Source organism: Coturnix japonica, chromosome 2 (genome assembly GCF_001577835.2).
Source record: "Coturnix japonica isolate 7356 chromosome 2, Coturnix japonica 2.1, whole genome shotgun sequence".
In the NCBI taxonomy this organism is placed as follows: domain Eukaryota; kingdom Metazoa; phylum Chordata; class Aves; order Galliformes; family Phasianidae; genus Coturnix; species Coturnix japonica.
In genome coordinates, this window is record NC_029517.1 from 37,417,636 (window position 1) to 37,428,691 (window position 11,056).

Below are 11,056 nucleotides of genomic sequence, written 5' to 3' on the forward strand. Positions count from 1 at the left end.
AAATGCAAAGCACATTATTATATCTTTTCTCCTTACAGGGTTTGCATCAGTTTGACTGACTTTTTTTTCAGGTCAGTTGATATAGCTGTTAGTTTGGAGCTGTGTGTGTGCATCCCCACATTCTAAACAGCCAAAGTGATGATATACACACCATTATTACTCTACAAACCTACATGTAGGAACCACTTTGAGATTTTTCATCGTGCTTTTTCACAGTTTCATCAATTCCTCCTGCTGTTGGCAGCAACTAGGGAAAAATATCTTCAGATGAACTGCATATAACGTGACCTGCCCTATTTCCTGCATGAAAGAGAGCTTCCCTGCCTTCCCTCTGCCTCCTCTGTGTTGGGTTCTCAGTATAATGTTTCTTCTTGCTCCTGGAAGCCAAACCATTGGGGTACAGGGAGAGCTCTGCTCTTGTGCATCCCTTCTTCCCAGGCTCAAGGCAGCCCCTGAGGAACAGGAACCCAGGCCTGGGGCATCCATCCCACAGAAACCATACCTTGCTGGAGATGAGCACAGCAGATCACTCTCTGCAGCTGTCAGAGCCAACTGGGAAGCAGTCACCAGCCCCCACACCAGCCCTGCATCTCAGGTGTCCTCAGGAAGGAGGGAATTAGCCAGGACTTTAATGTTGGATTAAACTGTTCCAATTCTTCCACTTCTCTCCTACCAACTGGCTCAGAGCAGGAAAGCAGGCGGGCAGCCTCCGGTGTGGGTTACAGCCCCTCAGGTGACCATCTCCTCTTCTTGACCCACAGCCCCTGCTCCGAGCAGCAGGAGGTGGCCACGAGAGGGGACAGGGCTGCAGCTCAGCCCACCCTATCCTCTGCCCTGCAAAGCTGAGGAGGGGCATTTTGGGAAGGGTCCTCTTTGTTCCATGTGCTGTGCAAATATCAGCTGGTCCCAGGAGACCATTTCATTCAAAACCCATCCATCAAACAGTGGGGAGAGCCCCTGTGACCAGCAGAACTATTCTCCCCTGCATTTTTTCACAGAATCATAGAACCATAGAATCACAGAGTAGCCTGGGTTGAAAAGGACCACAGTGATCATCTAGTTTCAACCCTCCTGGCACAAGGCAGGGTCACCAACCACCAGACCAGACACAGGCCAGAGCCACATCCAACCTGGCACTGAATGCATCTAGGGATGAGGCATCCACAACCTGTTCCACTTTTTAGACACTTCCCTTCTCTACAAAAATCTCGGGGATGTTCAGAAGAGCTGTAGGGATCCCAGCTGCCACAAATGGTCCATCAGCCCTGGGGGACTGAGCAACACAGTGCTGCGGCCTTGCTCTCACACTGCAAAGGAACACGAGCTATTCACTCTGTGGTCACAGTGGCAACCATTAAGGTAACCACTAGGAAGCTGGAGTTAGCATGACTCGTTGAGCAGCGCTTTATAGGCTTCCTGGTTGGATTTAGAGGGCCTGGCAGGCTGCCCTCTCACAGCAGTCATGTGGAAAACCACGCAGAAGATCAGGCTGTTGTGATAATGTAATCTTACTGAGAAGCCTGCAAACGAGCTCCCATGGATTTGGGACGAGAATCCCATATTCATGTATCACAGAAACAAGAACTGGAGAAGATCTAAGTGATTTTCCCCCGGCACGAAGAGCTTTGCCAAAAGCTCTGTGTGCCAAAAGCTGGGAGGGTGTATAAGAAGAAGATCACTTTGCATTTACCCCACTTCTCATCTTTCCTTAAACATCTGTTACTCATTTTTGCTGGAGAGAGGTTTAGGATGGGGGGGGGGAGGTGTAGATCAGATCTGACCCATGGTCATCGCTCTCTCTTTCTGTTATACATTTTTCTTTTTTTTTTTTTTACTATTTCATTTCATTTCCCAAGAGCACTCAGATGAGATGTTTTCTTCCAGATAATTAATCAGCATTCCATAAAAGTTTATTAAATAGCTTCTGATAAAATGTTCTGGATCTGTCTTGCTGGACTGAATTAATACTGGAGGTATCAGTTTGCTGCAAACATACCCATGACAAAAAACTGGAGCAGGATGACCTTGTTCTAGCTCTTGGTTTTATCAAAGGCACCAGGTCCTGTGGAATCCTATCTCAGAAGAGCAGATTCCTCAACTGATTGCAAGATATCAGGTAACTGGTGTTGTCTTCTGTGTGCCTGACATTAGTGGGGACAATCCCCTTTTTGGAGTTGAGAAGACAGACCCTCATGGCTGAGTCAGACAGCAGTGCTACAGAAAGAAACGTACCAGATTTCAGTGGTACCACATTCCTCCCATCACGCTCTGGAGGATTTACCCATCCAAAGTGGATATATCTCCCTGGTTAAACACCTTTCACTACTGGATCCTTTCCAGCCTGGCTTTCCTCCAGTCAGGTCCAACATGAGCAGAGTATGCCAAGACCTATTTTAACTTGCCAACGAGGGTCCATGCTTGTGGGAAAGCTGAATTGTCTTCAAGAAGGCATAGAAACCATCCATGTGGACAACTGATGCAAGACTCATAGCTTGGGAAGACGGTGGAGCTGAAGGAGCTTGTGCCAAAACACCACGAGGAATTCACATTGTTCACAATGAACAAGCACTGTGTGAAGGGAAGTTTGGGTCAAGCCTCTTTGCTTGTATAAATCCATTGGATTTTTGGGCTGGGCACATGATAGCCCTGTGACTCCCAGCACTGATGCAGCCCCAAGCACATTAGCAGTGCTACGGCCAATAAGACACAGTTTGGTGGATGCTTCCTCCATCAGGTAACATAGGGCATTTCGGAGATCACGATTAAGCAAAACTTGAATCCTTCCTCCCACGTTTCATTGGAGATTGAAGTAAAATAGGGGCTGCCCAGCAAGCCCCCTTCCAAGCCTTAGGGGAGGGCTCCACAGAGCATACCCCATGCATTGCCCTCTCCGTCCAGCATTCCTCATGGCTGCCACCCCAAAACACTACTGGTCCTGGCATGCAAGGCTTGCAGATGGAGGGCATCAGGAACAAATACTCCTTCACTTATTTGCAGAGCTGAAGCGTTTTGTAGGATCTTGAGGCAAATCCCACCTCAGATGGCAGAGCATGGTTCTATAGAGGAAGCAAATAAACACCAACGTGACACACAACGAGTTTTCCACACATTGCTACAGATAAAGGCATGTGCCCAGAATAGATCTTAAACATATGGAAGCAGAAAATGCAGAGCTGTGGCTTTGTGCCAATGAACATTTTAAGCAGAGAATATGCCTGCTGAGCAGTATTTCCTCCCATGTGAGGAGGAAGGGGTATTACCCTGAGTATAGCCTTTCAGAGTGATTTTGCAGCATGTAAATTTCAAACCAGTATCACCCATCTTGGTATATACGATGCATACGATAATCTACCGTATCAACCTTATCAAATGTTGTCATCAAAGAGCAGAAGCAAGCAATGCTGTGCTCCTCTGACACAAGCTAAGCTCAGCTTGCCTCCTCCTTTGCAGATGCCGCTGCCCATGGCTGTGCCTGGGGCACGCTGCTTGGCTGCTACTGGTCCGGAAACACAGTCAGGAGGCCCAGTGGAGGGCTGGGGTGGGAGAAAGGCAGCCCCAGAGCAGGCCCAGGGTCATGACACTTGACCCGCTCGCTTCGTTTCCTCTTTGAAACCTGATTACATCTATTTTTAGGGCCGTGCTGGGGGAAGGAGGGGATGGGGCGGCCGGACCCTGCCCAGCAGTGCTCCTGTCCATTTGTAAGCCTAGCACCACAAGGGCTCCCATGTCAGCGGCCATCTGGTGCTCATGCAGTGCAATAGAGCAGGGCACTCTCTGGTTATTCCTCCTGCCCAAGGCCTGGCAAGTCTCACACTGCTCACACGGCAGCATCTCCCAGTCACATTCAGCACAAAACCCACTGGGGCTGTGCATGCTAAGGCAAGATCCACACGTTATTTCACGTGCTCCTAACACACACACACAGCTTTCTGCTTTGTGTTTTCTTTTTAAAAGGACCAGGGCATGGTCAAACAATTCTCTTGGCTGCTTAGCAACAGGCAATTGAGACCGCCTATCAATTCTCAGTTTATAATAACCTGAGGCAGACCTAGATTTTTGTTTTCCCTGGAGCTTTTGTCTTCCCTTCCCTCCGTAATAAATACCAGGAATCCGCGGGCAGCATGTGTCAGAGATCCCTGGTGGAATATCTTTCATCACGCGCACTGGGCGGCTCCTCTGGCAGAACTGTGGGCTCAGGCACCTTCCCTTTGTCAGAGCACTGTAGAGAGTTACCCCACACCACACTGAAACTCAAAGTAGGTTTCTCTTCAGAGAAATAATAGTTAAAAATAGGCATTGCATTAGCAAAGATCCAAAGAGTTCATCTGTACAGACAAACTGTTGTTTGAGCAGAGATTGCTGGGTGCAGATCATAGCATCAGGGAGTATCCCAAGCTGGAAGGGACCCATCGGGGTGATTGAGTCCAGCTCCTGTAATCCCCAACAGGGATTACAGAAACATGGCACTGTGGCAGCCTTGAGGGATGGGACAGTCCATTAGAACACATGGGCCGTGGTGCAAATCATTGACAGCTTCACTGAAGCCACACAAGGATTTGCTCCCACAAAACTTACACATAATCAGGAGCTCAAGGAGATGAGGAAATGGCTCTAGTGTATGAGAAAATGACCCATAACAGTGCTGTGTAAGCTGTGTTAAACTACTTACTATGCTCACATGCTTGGTGATATATTAAAATTCTAGTTGGCAAAATGTCCTTTCAGAATTAAATGATGCTTGAGCATCCACCAGGATTTTCTCATCCCAAGTCATGTTTGTAATAAACTTTATTAAATAGGATAAAATATTACACAGTTCAAACAGAGAAACCCAATGGGGAAATCACGTCTATTTCTTTTAAACTAAGTGGTGGAGCTTTGTTGCTGGCATTAGGGGAACAGATTTGTGCTTTGCTAAAGATACGTTCTTGAAAATCCCTATAGTTCTCTATGAATAATTGAAGACCATATATAACCAAGACGCTTGTTTGCTACCTCCAGAGTTGGATCCTAGAGGACCATTAAATTAATTTTTAATAACATGCTATAGTTAAAGTTATGGGACACAAAATTTTGCTCTAAACGTGTTCATCGTAAAAAAATAAAATGAAACCCCAAGGTTACAACGTGGGTAGCAGGAGGTTTACGGTGACTAATAAAACAGAAAGGGAAACATTAGGAGAGCTTACCATTACTCCCCTTCATTTCTCACATACCTTTTGTAACGCCTCAGGTAAGGGGCCTGCCTTTACCTAAAGACTTATCCCAGAACTTCCACAGTGCACTGTGATAGTAACACTGAGGTTCTCCAGGTGTCCTCCCTTATGCCATCACATTTTATTTCCCCTCTCAGAGATCAGGAACTGTGCAGGGTGTATGCACAATCCCACCCATTGCAGCTACTTGTCAAGCATGGCCAACAACAAGGCCATTTCTGCCAGTGCCCCAGGTGATGCTCAATGTGCTTCGAAGTCATTATCCAAGAAGAACCCCAACATCATAAATTGTCTGTTAAACAAATCTGTATGGAACAAAATAATCATTAGGAAATGCTGACCATTTTATGTAGTTGCTAACTGCACCTATACTTGTTATTTGATGCCAGGATTTCACCTGGTATTAACTCTGCTCTTGAGAAAGGCTGGTTTATCTCTGAAATAAACAAGCATAACAAAGCAAGGTAGCAATGAAACACCATCATCTTTAAAACAATGAAAAAAGAAGTTTTCAAACATCCCATGACATAGATTACTCCATAATTCTATAAAATCTCTACAAAGTACACATAGAGCACCTCCAACACTTGTGCTTAAGGCAGAACGAGACAGAGATGTGCTCAGCACACCATCCCTTCCACTCTCAAACACTGCTCTGTTTGTGCAAGTTAAATGTATACGTGGAAGCACACAGGTAAAAGCTTGATTCAGTCATCACTAGGTAGAATATGGGATAAATTCACCTTCCTCTTTATGGTCTCATTGATATCTACCAGGTTTCAGAGTTTCCATTTATTTTCATGCCACATCTTTCTCAGCTATTTATGTACCTGTATCTTCAATTTACTGCCTCATACCAACACTTTGAGTAACAGGCTGTTTTACAGCCTTCCATCCAGACGTGTAGTGGACCGATGAATTTACAGAACATAAATAATTTATCGGAGATGGATCGGGTCTCATGCAAACATACAGGAACTACCAGCCATAACAAAGAACAGTTTTTTCTTCTCATGCATTATAAAGCTGTCACTTCCAATACACCAGCCTTTGAATATTAATGTTGGCAATGGGGTACCCTGTATGCTCTATGTCAATGGTTAGAGGGACTGTGCATTTTGATAGCATCAACAAGAATCATAGAATGGCCTGTGTTGAAAAGGACCACAATGATCATGTAGTTTCAACCCCACTGCCATGTGCAGGGTCACCAGCCACCAGACCAGGCTGCCCAGAGCCACATCCAGCCTGGCCTTCAATGCCTCCAGCAATGGAGCATCCACAGCCTCCTTGAGCAACCTGTTCCAGTGCGTCACCACCCTGTATGTGAAAAACTTCCTCCTAATATCTCACCTAAACCTTCCCTGTTTCAGTTTAAAACCATTCCCCCTTGTCCTATCACTATCCACCTCCATAAACAGCTGTTCTCCCTCCTGTTTATACACTCCCTTCAAGTACTGGAAGGCCACAACGAGGTCTCCCTGGAGCCTTCTCTTCTCCAAGCTAAACAAGCCCAGTTCGCTCAACCTTTCCTCATATGAGCGGCGCTTCTCCTTTGGACCCGTTCCACGCAGGAATCATGCAGGAATCTTCCCTTGTTTGAAGCTCAGTGAGAGGAGTAATGTTAGCTGTAGTGCTCCTCATTAAGCTCTTCCTGGAAACTTTAGTTAGCTGTGAGACTGAGAGATTTGCATTTACTCTTAAAACATCTTTTTGAGTGTTCTGTGACAGTGTAGTTATGTGAACATCCAGCAAGCGGGAACCAGAAGCCACCCATGCCCTTATGATTATAAAACAAGTGCAATTCTAACACTCAGTCTAGAACTATGACCCACTGGCTTAATGAACTCAAAATGGTAGCGTGAGGTTCCCAGGAGCGTGACAAAGCGGAGGTAACACAACGTGTGGGCTGGACAAAGTGCTACCAAGGAAACGCCTTGATCTTCAACTGTGGCTGCCAGATCACAGGGCAGTCCTGAGGGAGGACATCAGGTTCTCATCCGACGGCTGCTATTAGCAAATGGTCCCAGAATATCCTGTTACAGGCAGAGGGTGCACACGGCTAACACAGGCATTTGCTGACTGTTCAGCTACGGCCCTGCAACACAGAACATCAAATGGCAAAGCAAACGATTAAAGAGAATGGATCGAAACGAAATTAAAACCGACTGTGATCGTAAGCTACATCAAACTGTCTTGTTTTCTAGAGCTGCTCAGTGAGGATGCTAGAAGTAAATTAACATGATTATAACCCTGCCCTTATTATCTAACCTCAGTGTTAAGTATCATTTCGTGCTGTTGCAGTTAGTACTTCTGGTACAAACATTGGTCACTGTCACTGTTCCAAAGTCCTATTTATTTCCTTTGTTGAAATCCAGAAGAACTTTGCAGTGGGGTCAAAGCAGCACCATTGATGCTACCTTCAGGGGGAGCAGGGAGCGGGTGGTAGTCAGCACAACCCATGGCAGAGATGGAGCCTATTTAAAGCTGGTCTCTTTTGGCAAACACGTTAGGATGAGTATAAGCATCCCCAAAACTATTTAAGCTTGCTAAAATGTGGAGTCATGCAATATCCAAAAGCTATGGAAAGAAAATTGCAAGGAGAATTTCAGAATGCAAAAAACAAAACAAAACAAAACAAACAAACAAACAAACAAACAAAAACCCCAACCCCAAACAACAAAAGAATGCAAAAAACAAAACAAAACAAAAAAACAAACAAACAAACAAAAACCCCAACCCCAAACAACAAAACAACCCAGCAGTTCTACCAAATGAAATATCTTCAGAAGCTTTTTCTTACTTTTTTTTCTCCCCAGACATTACTGAGATGACAATCAATCAGTCTGGCTACTTTGACGTACGACGTCCCACCAGAGGATTTAGCAAAAATGAAGTACTAAATTATTCAGCATTTGAGTGATGGTGTAAGGAATACACGTCTGGAAAGGACAAACTGCAAAACAAGTGTTTTCCTCTTACTGCAATCCATACCGCCACAATGACAGGGCCTTCCAGGGAGGAATTCAAACACTGCGTTTTGATGCGCAGAACTGAGACCTCAGCTTTTTGCTGTGTGTTTTTAAGTCATATTATTCCAGTACTTACATGCGACAGAAAAATGCGCTCTGTATCTCTGAATTTAACTGAGTATTCTTTTCTGTGTTTATAGCTGTCTTGCATTTGTTTTTTAAGACTCCCCTGTTGCAAATCCCCATAGCGTTAAAGCTTATAAAGAACGTCAAGTGAAGGCTGAGCTTTGGACACATGGACTACAGATGAAATTCATGCGTAAGCCCAAGGAATCACAGAGGTAGCTGTGTTTGGACATACGTCACATTCACAGAACTGCCAAATTAAATTGTTAAGCTTTAAAATGCCACTGCTTCCTCATAAAGCTTTTACGCTGGAAGGTATACAACCCTGATCTGATTTACGTGCTCCAAAGAAAGCTCAGATGCATTTTGAGTATGCAGAAATACATCAGCTGCGCTATTTACCTTCTTCAATTCTTTTTCAAGATTCCTAACCCTTAAATACCTTGCAAAATATAGTGGCCTTCCAGACCTGAAGGAGGCCTACAGGAAAGCTGGAGAGGGACTCTTCATCAGGGCAGGTAGTGACGGGACAATGGGAAATGGCTTTAAACTGGAAGAGGGTATATATTTAGACTAGATATTAGGAAGACATTCTGTACTGTGAGGGTGGTGAGACACGGGAACAGGTTGCCCAGTGAGGTGGATTCCCTCTCCCTGGAAGCATCCAAGGCCAGGCTGGATGGGGCTTTGAGCAACCTCGTCTAGAGGGAGGCGTCCCTGCCTGCACCAGCGGGGTTGGAAGCAGACAACCTTAAAGGTTCCTTCCAACCTGAACTGTTTTGTGATTCTATGAACACGAGCCCATTAACTGTATCACAACAGCCAAAAGCACAGTGATCAGATGAGTACTATTTCACACAGTTCATACAATTTTTACGTATAGCTCAAGGCATCAAATTTGCACATCAAGCCTTGAAACATGGGCAGAAAATGGTGACTGGAATTCATACAGAGCTGATGCTACAAAACGTTAAAGCAGACACCTGACAAAATGGAAATTGCTGTTTGCCACTGCATGCATCTCAGGGCCGAAGTATCAGATAGCATCAAAATAACTCATTAAGAGTGTAAAATTTATTCCTAAGTTCCCACATCTTTATTCTAACACTGAATTTTTTAATTTCCTTCTGGTAGCTGCACTAAAGCCCTAAACCATTCTGAGAGGCTGAATGACACGCTCCGGGCATCACAGTTTATTAACTCATGATGGATGATCAGCACATCTTCCAAAGTCTTTGATCACTGATAAAGATTTTTACTTATCTTTCACGTGTTTATTGCAAATTTCTACACAGGAGGAAGAAAACTCAAATGAAGCCAAATATTCACGATTCAAATGGCAAGACATCAATTCCAACTAATTTAATATCAGAACCTGTTTTTAAAACACAGTTCTCAAAACTTCAGTGCCGGGCATGTTTTTGGTTGCTGGTCATAGAGCAAGCAGGAATTTTGTACTGACAGTAGGTGTTAATACTCATTTAAGGCTGCTTTCACAATGAGCTGATAGCTCAGTCCGTTGAGCGGGATTTGAGGTGTTCTGCCCCATTTAGAAGCAGATTAAACTTTCAAATCTTCAATTCCACTCTGCCATTATGACAAAAGACTGCCAGAATTCTCTTATTTTTCTCTTCATTAAAACGCCAGAAACCAGAATATAACTCTGACCGATTCAGCCTGCATACAGCCACCTAAATGGGCAGTTGTGTTTGAAGTCAACCAAAGTTACCAAAATAAATATCTGTAACATGCATATTAAATTTAGTCATTTATGTTTTTTTCCTCGCAGTTTTTCTTAATGCATTTGAAGAATGTTTTGAGGACAGAATGTTTATAAAGCCAACTCAACCATTCGGCAGTAAAACCGACTTACAGAAAACGTGCTGTAAAAGAAGTAATTTCAGATTGAAACCTTACAGTGCTGAATTAACGGACTTCAAGCAATCTCAATTTTGCTGCTGTTCAACTTCAGAGCAGTTTTTAGAGATTTTAGTACACATCTCCTTTCCCTGGATGGGACAGCAGTAGAACTGGAAATCCTTGGCCTGTTGCACAAACCCAGGAGTCCAGATGCAAATGTCCAGAGGCTGATAACCTTCTCTTTTGTGGGTTGACATATTTTGCTGGAAGATTTTATGTACTTCCCCTCTAGAAGAATGGTGAGTCTCATCAGATCTGCTCCAGTCTGGAAGTGTCTAGCGGCGATTATTTCCATTACTCCATTACTTTTCAGCTCCATTCCAGCTCTTGCCTGTCCCAGCCAGGTCAGGGTCCTCCCCAGATCATTCTACTTGCTGAAATGTCCCACACTCTAATTCATAACGGCTCTTTACAGCTTACACTCCAGACAGTTTTACTTGTCTTCTTTAAGATTCAAAGAGAAGGTCCCCAGGTCTGGCTTCTGCTTTCCTGTGACATTAACATCAGTCCTCACTCAGTCTCTTATTGGGATTGCTGTCACAGTCACATCAGATTCTTGGTCGAGTCTACTTGACTTCACTCATCAAACATTTCCTCTGCTTCTTTTGCCTGAATGCTTGCAAAGAGGCATTCAGGTTCAAGCAAGAAAAAGAAATCTGCTTTCACTCCTAAAGGCAGCCTACTTTCAAAGAGCTATTACAGGGAGTATTGCTAGGCTACAATTGATGGGAGTGCTCATTTGCTTAGTACAACTGGGACAAGGACATGATTGTCAATGCTAGGTGGAACGAAAGGGAGTAATATGCAACAGAAATACGCTGC